Below are 13,371 nucleotides of genomic sequence, written 5' to 3'. Positions count from 1 at the left end.
CGGTGTCGGGCTGGTTTGACAGCTCGGAGCTGTCAAACTGGTGGCGCGTGTGCGGTAGCCGGCGACTTTGACAGCCGAGAGCTGTCAACCGGCTTGCGCCTGCGTGGTTGATCTCTGGCAGCTTTTGACAGCTGTCAAAAGCTGCCGCGGCTTTTACCTCAGCCCCGTTGAATTATTTAATGTATGATTAAACATGTAAATACATAACATACATTATATTCGCTACTTATTCAAATGCTAAATGAAACTTTTTAGTCCCATATTTATTCTGGATATAATCAATCCATCTTCTCCACTCCATAATATATCTCTGTTGCGATTGGTCTTTCAAATACGCTGAGATCTTTGCCATTTCCGCCAAGTTGGAAACTTTTAAAGTCCATTCTTCTATAGTCGGCAGTTCTTCCTTCTTCCAATATTGTGCTACTAAAAGTCTCACTGCCGTAATTAAATTCAACATCAACTTAGTGTCCACAACGGTAGTATCTGTGATAATACCCAATAAAAACAGTTGCGGACAAAACTTTATCCTTTTCTTGAATATTTTTTGCAAATTCCACCAAATTTTAAATCAAAAAGCTTTAACCCTTTTACAAGTCCACCATATATGAAAATACGTTGCATCCTCACAACCACACCTCCAACATTTGGGCTGGCAGTTCGGATACATAATTGCTAATTTTTTAGGATCTAAGTGCCACCTATAAAACATTTTGCAAAAGTTCTCTCTTAAGTTTTGGGCCTGTGTAAATTTTACATTTCTCACCCAGATCTTTTCCCAAGTATCCATTGTAATAACTTCTTGAAAATTCTATGCATAAAGGTACATCGATGGAAATGGTTTGGGATGCTAGTAAAGCTTATATGAGAGGGGTTTTGATTTATATGAACAATGCCTACAGGCGTAAGCAAATGCAAAAATGTTTAGATCTTGAGGAAGAGATTAAATCTAAGGAGAAAAAGCTTATTTTGAATCCATTGGATAATAATTTAAGGATCTCAATACATTTACTGAAAGAACAATTTAACATGCTACTGGCTGATCAAGTAGCAACTAATTTGCGCTATGCTAAACATAATACTTTTTGTAATGCTAATAAGCCTGGTAGATGGTTGGCTTACCAATTAAGGAAGAAACAGAAATCACGTACTATAGATAAAATAGAATATAAAGGAAAAGTAGTCTACCAACAAAATTTGATTAAGAGGAGTTTTTTATATTTTTATTCGAAATTATATTCTAAAGAAAATATACAAGCTTTAGATATAGACAAGTATTTACAGGGAGCTCATTTTCCGAGACTCTCAAAAGAACAACAACTTGAGATGAATTGCCCAATTACATCAGAAGAAATTTCTTTAGCTATTAAACAGTTGAAATTGGGCAAGGCTCTGGGAACAAATGGATTAACAGCAATTTACTATAAAATGTTGTTGGTCGAAATGATTGAACCCTTAAAGATTTTGTTTAATGAAATTCAGACTGGAGGTGCAGTTCCTCCATCATGGAGGACAGCTTTTGTATCATTGATTCCAAAGGAGGATCAAGACCTTACTCAACCTAAAAATTATAGACCTATATCGCTTTTGAATACAGATTATAAGATTTTTGCTAAAGTATTGGCTAATAGATTAATGCAAGTTTTGAAACAAATGATTCATAGTGATCAATCGGGATTTATATCTGGGAGGTATATGAAATATAATGTAAGACAAATTGTAAACTTGCTTGAATATTTGGATAAGAACAACCAAGTCTCCGCAGCATTGATATTTTTGGATGCAGAGAAAGCCTTTGACCAATTGAATTGGCAATTTTTATTGAGAGTTGTTGAGGAGATGAATTTTGGAGAAGGTTTTTTACATACTATTAAAGCTATATACCAACAACAAACTGCACAAATTATAGTTAATGGGGGGCTAACAGAGACCTTTAAAATTGAAAAAGGTACAAGACAGGGATGCCCCCTATCACCATTATTGTTTGTTTTAACATTAGAGATTTTATTAATTAAAATTCGAGAGTCCTCTGTGATAAAGGGAATTAAAATAAAACAGAATGATTATAGATTGAGAGCTTTCGCTGATGACTTGGTTGTGACAGTATCTCAACTGTTACAGTCGGTTATAGATTTGATGGAAATTATAACTCAGTATGGTAAGGTTTCTGGGTTCAAGGTGAATAGTAATAAGACTAAGATATTATCTAAGAATTTATCTATGAGTGAAAGGGATATGTTATCTAAATTAACAGGTTTTGAAATAGTGAAAAAGGTTAAATATTTAGGAGTATATATTGCAGCTTCAAATGTAAAATTGTATAAGAATAATTATGAAACACTATGGTTGAAGGTACAAAGGGACTTAAATAATTGGAAAAAATTACAATTATCCTTATTGGGAAGAATTTATTTATTTATTTATTTATTTATTAGTTTTTATAAACCGCCCTTCTCCCGAGGGACTCGGGGCGGTGTACAGAGGAAGGAAGGTATACAGACCGAACAATAAAATAATAAGAAACACTAATGAACACAAACTGGGACCCCAATTAACGTTATCATGCCAGGCCAGCCTGCTGGAACAGGAAAGTTTTTAAGTCGCGACGGAAGGTACGGAGGTCAGGGGCCATCCGGATTTCGGTTGGTAAGGTGTTCCAGAGGGCTGGCGCACCCACTGAGAATGCCCTCCCCCTGGGGGCCACCAGCCGACATTCCTTGAGCGGTGGCACCCTGAGGAGGCCCTCTCTGTGGGAGCGCACAGGACGGTGGGGTGCTGACATCGGCAGAAGGTGCTCCCGTAGGTAGTCCGGACCCATGCCATGTAGGGCTTTGAATGTCATTGTTAGCACCTTGAACTTCACACGGAAGGCAACCGGAAGCCAGTGCAGCGCACGGAGGAGAGGTGTGATATGGGAGTATCGGGAGGCTCCCAAGAGTGTCCGTGCCGCCGCACTTTGCACCAGTTGAAGCTTCCGAGTGGATCTCAAGGGCAGCCCCATGTAGAGAGCGTTACAATAGTCTAGGCGAGATGTCACAAGGGCATGGGTGACTGTACGTAAGGAATCCAGGTCCAGATAAGGCCGTAGTTGGCGAACTAGTCGAACCCGGGAGAAGGCCCCCTTGGTCACAGCTCCAATGTGGTCTTCCAGGGAGAGCTGCGAGTCTAGGAGGACACCCAGGTTGCGGGCCCTATCAACAGGGGGAAGTAACTTGTCCCCAATGTTAAGCAGTGGGACGTTCTGAATCTCCTGGCTTGCCGGTACGTACAGCCATTCAGTCTTGTCCGGGTTCAGTTGAAGCCTGTTTCTCCCCATCCATTCTCGGACCGCTTTCAGGCAGCGGGACATCACGTCTAGGGCATCACTGATATTGTTAGGAGTTGAGATAAAAAGCTGGGTGTCATCAGCATACTGATGGTACCCTACTCCAAAACTGCGAATGATCTCACCCAGCGGTTTCATGTAGATGTTGAACAGGAGAGGCGAGAGGACCGACCCCTGAGGGACTCCGCAAGCGAGAGGCCTCGGGGTCGACCTCTGTCCCCCTGTCAGCACCGACTGCGAGCGACCCTGGAGAAAGGAGGAGAACCAACGCAGAACCGTGCCTCCCACTCCCAGTCCCCTGAGGCGTCGCAGCAAGATACCATGGTCGATGGTATCGAAAGCCGCCGAGAGGTCTAATAAGACTAGGACAGAGGAATGGCCCCTGTCCCGGGCTCTCCAGAGATCATTCATCAGAGCGACCAATGCCGTCTCCGTGCTGTAGCCCGGCCTGAAACCCGATTGGTACGGGTCTAGATAAACCGCTTCATCCAGGATCTGAGGAAGTTGGTGCGCCACCACGCTCTCAACAACCTTCGCAAGGAAGCGAAGATTGGAGACTGGACGAAAGTTATTCAAAGAGGATGGGTCCAAGGTGGGCTTCTTGAGGAGAGGTCTCACCACCGCCTCCTTCAAGGCGGTGGGGAAGTGACCCTCACTCAGAGAAGCAGAGATGACCGCAAGGAACCAGCCTCGTGTCGCCTCTCGAGCTGCATAGGCCAGCCAGGAAGGGCACGGGTCCAGTAAGCATGTGGAGGAGCTCAACCTTCTGATAATCCTGTCCACTTCCTTAGGAGTTACAGGATCAAATTCTTCCCAGATGACGTCGACAAGACTGTCCATGTCTTGTTCTTCCATCTCAGCCCAGTTGGAGTCCAGACCAGTTCGAATCCGAGCGATTTTATCCAGCAGATATTGACCAAATTCCTCGGCTCGACCCTGCAAGGGTTCCTCCCTCACCTCTTGGTTTAATAGGGAGCGAGTCACCCTGAACAAGGCAGCCGGGCGATTATCTGCGGACGCGATGAGGGTGGAAAAGTAGTTGGATTTTGCCACCCTTATCGCAGCGAGATAAGACCTGGTGAGGATTCTTAGTCGCAATCGGTCGGATTCGGATCGACTGGACCTCCAACGGCTCTCTAGGCCCCGTCTCCGACGCTTCATCTCCCGGAGCTCCTCGGTGAACCATGGGGCTCGCTGGGATCTGCGCCGGGTCAGAGGCCGCAAGGGTACAACTCGGTCCAGAGCCTCCGTGGCTGCCTTTTCCCAGGCTTCCACTAAGGCTTCCGCCGAGCTGTGAGCAGGGGGTGCATGCGAGTCCCTAAGCGCTGCCTGGAACTTATCAGGGTCCATTAGGCGCCTAGGGCGGTACCATCTGACTGGCACCGTGCACCCACGGTGGGGGGTGGCAAGGGGGAAGTCTAGCCGCAGGAGGTGGTGATCGGTCCATGACAGGGGCGTAATAGTTGTGGCACCCCCACCGACATCATCACGCCACCGTCCAGACAAGAACACCAAGTCTGGGTTGTGGCCTCTCTCATGAGTCGGCCCAGAAATTATTTGCAACAGGTCCATGGCCGTCATGGAAGCCATGAACTCCCGAGCCAGTTCGGACGATCCTCCCAGGGACGGTAGATTAAAGTCGCCCAAGACCATGAGTCTTGGGAATTCAACCACCAACCCTGAGAGGACATCGAGTAGCTCGGGTAGGGCCGCCGCTGCACGATTAGGTGGTAGGTACGCCAGCAGCAGACCCAACTGCGCCCCTGGGCCGAATCTCAGTAGGAGAGACTCACACCCGACCATCTGAGGGACGGTGGTCTCTCGCGGGCTAAGGGATTCCCTGATGATAACTGCCATTCCCCCGCCCCTCCCATGAGCCCGGGGCTGGTGCAGTACCTGGAAACCTGGCGGGCAGAGGTCAACCAGAGGAACACCCCCCTCTGGGCCCAGCCAGGTTTCCGTGATGCAGGCCAGGTCCGCATGCTCACTCTCCACTAGGTCACGAATGAGGTGAGCTTTGTTAGCTGCGGACCTTGCATTCAGGTAGACCAGCCTTAGCATGGGAGGGTGCGCACCTTTGCTCCCGGGTCCTCCGGGGGAGAACAGAGGGTCGGAGCGTCTCACCGCCTGTACAGAGCGGAGATGACACTCCCGGTGACGATACGGCCCTCTGTCTGTGCACCTTCTGCCATTCCCCACCATCCTAGGGATGGGACGTTTGTCAGTACGCCACTGGGTGTTATCGGCGACTGGTCCTCGTTGTACGCCGTCGCGAACGGCCGTGGGCCTGGCATGCGTTATGGTGGCTGGAAGGCGTGCCTTTCCTGCGCAACCATAGTCTCCTCCCTCCCCCTTCCGTAACCCCACAAAAAACTTAACTAAGAACTTGATCAGGGGCCTCTTGTTGGGCTTATGCTGGAGGCCCCTGACCCTGCCCGGCCATCTCTCAGAGGCCCAGTGGTTGGGCCCGTCATCAAGATTGGATGTGATGCAGGCGGGTCGCACCCAGGAGAGTGGGGAACCCCTGAGGGCGTGCAGTGCTATGCTAGAGTATTGAACAAGCATAGTCATAGGTGGTTCCGGGAAGGCTGTCCCCTGGATGGTGAATTTGCAGGAGGGTCGAGTCGGGTAGGTGCGTATCTGGATCGTCGCCCTGCTACTGCCACTTGGCCGGGCGAACCCCCAGAAGCAGGCCCATCCTCATCCTCTCACGATGGGTTGTGTCTCTGCTTCCGGAGGTGGTCCAGAACGTACTCTGGGTGAGGCATACCCCATAGAGCTCTCACCTCTATGGGGTAGCAGGTGTAAGGCCCAGCCACTCTGCCACTGTGGCTAGCACCCAGGCCCGTTATGTCCTGTGGGGAGAGAATGGGAAAAGATGGGTGAGAGTGGGCAGAAGGCAGGATGGAGGGATCCATTAATTGGCGTCAGCTCCGGTGGTTCAGCCGCCCCAAACAGTTCCCTCCCTGATCCTCTGGGCGTTGTTCCCGGCCGCAGTTCCATGGCCCCTATTGGTAGAGGACCGTCCAGAGCGTGGCCTCCCAGAGGTACGGGAGTCCCTGGTGTCATGCCCCTGGTGTTGCCGTCTCCGATCAAGGTGTCTCGAGGAGGTGGCTCGGGCCGTCGCCTCCATTGTCCAGCGTCTCCTTTGGTGTGAATCTTTCGGAGGCACCGCCGTCCAGGGGCAGCCCACGGTGGTTGAGACGCCGCACCGCTGTTACTAGCGTCTCTGTCAGGGCCTCTGTCAAGGCCCCTCGGAGGACGGTCGACCAGGGCCCAGAGCAGCTGCCTCACCGCCCATGTCTTCGTTGCTGCCGCTACCGTTGTAAAGCTGGTCTGCGGCGTCTCCTTGAGGATTGTTGCAACGGCCGTAGCGGTACAGGGGGCGGGTCGAAGATGCCACGCCGTCAGTGCTACCGCCGCTGTCAAGGCCCCTGGGTGGCGAACGACTAGGCCTGGAGAAGCAGTCCCGGCCGCGGTCGTCTTCGCTGCCGCCTCTTCCACCGCCCAGCTGATCCGCGGCGCCTCCTCTGATCCTCGGAGACGCCGCCGCTGCCCGTTGCTGCTGCTGTTGGTTTCGTTGCCGGCGCCTCCGCCGCACAGCTGATCTGCGGAGACGCCGCCCTTGCCCGGTGATCGGCATCGGAGGAGACCGCAGACCAGGGCTCGCTGGGCTCTCACCGCCGAAGATGCCGCCGCCACCCGGGAGCCGGTCAGGGGCAGAGCAGAGCCTTCGGCCCCTCCTGTATGGCTGCGAGGGCTGCCGTGGTCCAGGGCTGTCGTGGTCCAGGGGCGGGCCTCTCGACGCCGATGCCGCCGCCTCCGCCACCCAGCTGGTCCAGCTGGTCCGCGGCGTCTCCGTCGATAGTCCGGAGACGCCGCCGTCCCCGGGAGCCGGTCAGGGGGCCGGGGCAGAGCAGAGCCTCCGGCCCCTCCTGGATGGCTGCGACGGCTGTCGTGGTCCAGGGGCGGGTCTCTCACCTCCGGCGCCGCCGATGCCTCCGCCTCCGCCACCCAGCTGGTCCAGCTGGTCCGCGGCGTCTCCGCTGATAACCTGGAGACGCCGCCGTCACCCGGGAGCCGGTGGGGGGGTCGGGGCAGAGCAGAGCCTCCGGCCCCTCCTGGATGGCCAGGGGGGGGCCTGGAGACGCCCCGCCGCCACCGCCATCGCCGTTGCCAGGCTCCCTGGATCAACGACCAGCCTGGGGGCTTGAAAATCGTCGCCGCAGCCGCTGCCATCCTTTCCGCCGGGGCCTCCGCCGCACAGCTGATCGGCGGAGGCGCCGCCCTTGCTCGGCAGTTGACAAGCGGCAGAGGCAGGGCGGAGGGTGCTGGCTCCGTTTATAACGGTCGCCAGCGGCCCAGGCAGCGGGGCAGGGATGTCCTGGCACCCCTGCAGTTGTTTCGGGAGGCAGCGGGCGGCATAATTACCCAGCTCATTTGCCCGAAATTCTTGCCCCACCCCAGGGGTCCATTGACGTCCCTGGGGGGCTCCTGGGGGGACGCCTTACTGTTGGGGGCTACGGAGCTCTCCCCAGCGCGTCCGCCATCTTCGGAGCCAGCAAAAAAAAATAAAAAAAAAAAATTGAATTGCAGTTGTTAAAATGAATGTTCTGCCAAAGTTTCTCTTTTTGTTTCAAATGATACCTATATTGAAAAAGGATGCCAACCTTGATCAATGGCAGAAGGGTATTAATAAATTTATTTGGGCGGGGAAAAAATCAAGAGTTAAATTTAAGATTTTACAAGATGCTAGGGAAAGAGGGGGACTTAAGGCGCCGAATTTGAAATTCTATTATGATGCGGTTGCCTTGACATGGGTTAGTGATTGGCTTAATTTAACTAATAAAAGAATACCTCATCTTGAGGGTTGGGATTTGGTATATGGATGGCATGCATATTTGCTTTACGATAAGAAGGTGGACAGGGCTTTTAAATACCCCCCCCCCTTTAAATCCCATATTCTTAGAAGTGCTTTATTGCGTGTCTGGAAAAAGTATTATTATAAGTTAAATTATAAAATACCGATTTGGGGAATTCCTGGACATGCGATAGAGGGCGTATCTATGGGAGTGAGTTTGGATATGGTTTCTTATAAGGAATTACTTAGATTGGAAGGGAATGATTGGCAACTTAAATCATTAGATGAGTTAAGACAAGAAAACATAAGTCACTGTTGGTTTCAATATACCCAATTGAAAGCTAGGTGGAAGTTAGATCAAAAGGTTGGCATCACAATTATAGATCAAAATTTAGTAAAACAAATTAGAGACTTAAATTGTGCACATATAATGCTTTAATTGAATTGGATTCGGAAACGGAATTAGTTAAAGAAAGTGGGCACAAAATATTCAGGAACCAATTTCGTTGGACGCTTGGGAGATAATTTGGGTCAGAAATGTTAAATTTACTCAGGCTCAAAATTTAAGAGAAAATTTTTATAAAATGTTTTATAGATGGCATCTGGATCCCAAGAAGTTGTCTAACATGTATCCTAACTTACAGTCTAAATGTTGGAGATGTGGTAGTTTAGAAGCCACCTATTTTCATATGTGGTGGACTTGTAGAAATATAAAAGCTTTTTGGATTAAAATTTGGTGGAACATTCAAAAGATTTTTAAGAGAAAGATAAAGTTTTCTCCGCAATTGTTTTTATTGGGTATTGTTGTAGATTGTGATGTTAAAGAAACCAATTTGATGTTGAATATGATAACAGCAGCACGGTTACTGGTGGGACAATATTGGAAGAAGGATAGTTAGCCTACTATAGAAGAATGGGTGCTTAAAGTTTCGAATCTTGCAGAAATGTCTAAGATTTCTGCTTACTTGAAAGATCATTCACAGGAAAGATATATTTCAGTTTGGAGGAGATGGATAGATTATATTCAGAATAAATATGGGACTAAAAAGTTCCATTTAGCTTATGAGTAGATTTTAGAGGGATATTGTTATTGATAGTTGGTACTTTGTATGTATTTATGTTAAAGGGGAGTTAAAGCACATTATGAATTTGGTTAATTGTATATTATGTATAATTTTTATTTAGAAGATGATTATTATAACTATAATCCTGTATTTAGCTCTGGGAAGTGGGGGGGGGGAAGTGGGCGGGTTTGGGGTGGGGGGGATTTGGGGATATATTGTAAAATCTTGTTTTTGTAAAACTCTTTAATAATAAAAAAAGAAAATTCTGAGCCCACTTTATCATACAATCTTTAACAAGTTCCGTCTCTGAATCAATTTCTATCAATGCAAGATATATCCTTTTTATATGTGCTTGACCTTGATCTCTAATTTGCTTTACCAAATTTTCATCAATCATTGAAAAACCAGTTTTCTGGTCCTCTTTCCACCTAGCCTGTAATTGCCCATACTGAAACCAGGTTTGTACAATCTTTTCTTCTTTTAAAATGTTGTATGACTTTAATTGCCATACATTCCTCTCAAAACTTAAAATTTCCTTATATGTAGTCACATCATGTTTAAATCCAACATTTATATTTTCTATTGCGTGTTTAGGTATTGCCCAAATAGGTATCTTATAATTTAACTTATGTCTATACTTTTTCCAGACTCGCAACAGAGCATACCTTAAAATATGTATCTTAAACACATTATCCACCTTATCATACAATAAATATGCATGCCATCCAAATAACAAGTCATGACCCTCAAGATTTAATAATCTCGCTTGTGTTAAATTAAGCCAGTCACTTATCGCTGACAAAGCAGCAGCCTCATAATATAATTTGAAATTAGGCATTTTAAGACCACCTCTTTCACGCTTATCTTGCATTATCTTAAATTTAACTTGTGGCTTTTTCCCTGCCCAAACAAATTTATTAACTCCTTTTTGCCATTCCTCCAAATTTAAATCCTTTTTAAGTATAGGTATCATTTGAAATAAAAAAAAAATTTTTGGCAAAACATTCATTTTCACTGCTGCGATTCTTCCCAGTAAAGATAATTGTAATGTTTTCCAACTATCTAATTCTTTTTGTACTTTTCCCCATAACTTTCCATAATTATTTTTATATAACTTCACATTTGAGGCTGACAAATATATCCCCAAGTATTTAACCCTTTAAGATCCCACTCTTTCTTGAAAGTAATTGAGACTCCCAGCTTGGGACTCCTCTGGGGATCTGGCGGGTGATTAATAAAACTTCCTCCCAATAAATCACTTGTCTCTCTCTCCTTTCCTCACTTTTAGCACACAGTACAGAGAAACGAGACAGAGGTTGCCGGGCTCGCTGCCAGGCTCACTGCCAGGAAGGGCGCGTCGGGTCCTGTCCCATCCCGTTCTTCAGATCCTGCGGGGAGCTGCAAATCCCAGCAGTGAAGCAATGCAACAAATGGTGCTCCCGTGGCCAGGGCTGGCGGCAAGGATGCACTTCGCTCATCCACTCTAAGTGGCCCCATCAGGCTTGTGATGCCAGCCCAAGTGACCCACATTTTGTTGAGAGCCACAGCCAGCTCGGAGCGTCAGTTCGTCTCTCTGTGTTTTTGGCTGCTTTGCCCCACTGGGGGTGGAGGTAATCACCACTGAGTTCTCACAGCGATCGGCTGCCTCGCCTTCCACAAAATGGGAATTATGGCAATAGCGAGTGACATGCTTGGTGCAATCATCCCGAGATGGTCGCAGTTACCGGCTCATCAGAGGTCGAGATTGTGACTCTGACAACATGGGGAATCGGGGAGCTCTGGGAGGTAGAGCTTTTTTGCAAGGTCACTGGGGAAGAGAAGGAGGGCTGGCGCTCTTTGCATGCTTACCCTCCCCGGACTTGGGGCCGGTTGCAGTGCTTTCCAGCCAGAGAGTGAATCTGACTGTTGCATCCTAACACAGCCATCTTTACCATCCCTGCCCCCATCTTTGCCATCCCCGCCATCCCTGCCCCCACCATCTTTGCCGTCCCTGCCGCCACCATTTGTGCCGCCCTGCTGATGCCATCTTTGCCGTCCCCGCCACCACCTTTGCTGTCCCCGCTGCCATCTTTGCCGTCCCTGCCACCCCATCTTTGCTGTCCCCACCGCTACCATCTTTGCCAGCCCCACTGCCACCATCTTTGCCGCCACTGCCATCTTTGTGCTGCTGGCAGGCACTGCCACTTCACGCCATGCCGTGTCCAGCACACCGGAAAACCGAGTGCACTGCCTGGTCAGCCCAACGGGCGGAAGCTGCCAGTGGACTCCTGCACCCAGCCTGCTCCGTGTGCAACCACCAAGGCAGAGGGAGATGGAGTCCCTTCCCAGAGGCCGTGCACAGTGCCTGCCGGGAGTTGGGCTGACCGGGTGGCACACTTGGTTTCCCAGCGGAGGCCATAGCACTGAGGAGGCAGCGCCTGCAAGTGGTGCAAAGATGGTAGTGGCGCAGGGTTCAGAGACACCGGCCTTGTCTTCCCTGGTGACTGCTGCTTTCAGCACAAGTTAGGCACCACCCAGGTAAGCAGGGCCCTGGGAGGGGAGAGGAACCTCCCGTGGGAGACACTAGCCAAGATAGCCCCACCCACCCCTGACCATTAACATTTTGCCCCCCCCGCCCCTACCGCTCTTCCCCCGCCGCTGCAACTTACTGCTGTCGGCTCGCTTGCTAGCTTGCTGTCCGCTGGTCCTCTCTCTCCTTCGCTTTCTGCTACAAATGCTGCGGCCTCCGAAATTTGCTGCTTTTATCCTCTCACCTATTCCAGACTGTGCATGCGCGGAGAGCTGCGCATGTGCAGAGAGCACAAAGATCTATTTCTATTAATATATTTTCTTAAATCTATGTTATTATACTTTATTTCCGCTTTTGATGGATTAGATTTATCAATTCCTATATCCATAACCATATCATAATCACCTACCATTATCACATAACCTTTTTTATTTCTTCTATTTCTTTATATACCCTATTACAAAACTCTCTTTGATTTGTATTAAGTGCATACAGATTTGCTAAAGTAACCTCTTGTCCATAAATCAAGCCTTGAATTATAAGAAATCTTCTCATATCATACCTTTTTATGGCATTTATCTTAAATTCACATCTTTTAGCTACCATGATTGCTACCCCTCTTGCTTTTGATGTACCAAATGTCTTTTCATATACATCAGCCCAATATAACCTAAGTTCATTCACCCCTTCTTTTGATGTATTTCTTGTAAAAATACAATATCTACTTTCTCTTTGTTAATTGATTTTTCAATTCTTGCTCATTTATATTTTCCCCCCAAGCCATGTACATTCCATGTAGCTACCTTCAATGATTTCCCCATCTATTCCTTGTATTACATATTCCCTTTCATCTCCATATGTGCTCTAACTTAAATCTTACAAAACTAAAACTACAAAGCAAGCATATTAATCCAAAACATAAATAGCCTTTTACCCACCCATAAACATATATGTTGTCCCCCTTCCCTTCTTCAGGAGATCTTCCTCTTCTCCGCCACTTCGGGCCTCCGGGGTGGAGGGGAAGAGGAGACATCCCTGCAGGAACTTTGGTCGCCCACTTCACCTCCCTTGACTATTTGACTAATATTTTGTGTCATATCCTGACCTTTGCCAGATCTGTTATTCTTGTCCATTTTATCTTTTATTTCCTTCAAATCCTCCTCTATATTTGTCTTCATTTCTTTTATATTTATCTTCATTTCTCTTAACTCTTGTAAGAGAATACCAAGCTTATCTGGTTGAGTCAATGACTTCTCAGGTGATTTTTTCCCCTTACATCCATTTCTAAGGTGTTTTCCACTCAAATCAGACGTAAATGTGAAGGTCTAAGGCCTGATTTGGGTCTTTGCCAAACACTTTCTGCACTTTGGCTGTGTTTTGACATCCAACCACCAAAAAGAGCTCTTAATCTTCTAAGAATTTTTACACTGTCTACAGTCCATACACATCACTCCCTCCCTTTGTCTTGTACTTATCAATTTATCTCCATGAAAGCAACATGATGGAAATAAAAAAATCCAAAGGCAGCAACTATCTTTATTAGACACGCCTTATCAAGGCTCTGTCTTAAAGGTGTTTAATATTTTCACTTTCTCCAGATCTCAGTACTTCG

Source organism: Vipera berus (genome assembly GCF_964194415.1).
Source record: "Vipera berus genome assembly, chromosome: Z".
Lineage (NCBI taxonomy): Eukaryota > Metazoa > Chordata > Lepidosauria > Squamata > Viperidae > Vipera > Vipera berus.
The sequence above is the reverse complement of the archived record's forward strand: the minus strand, read 5'-3'. Positions refer to the sequence as shown.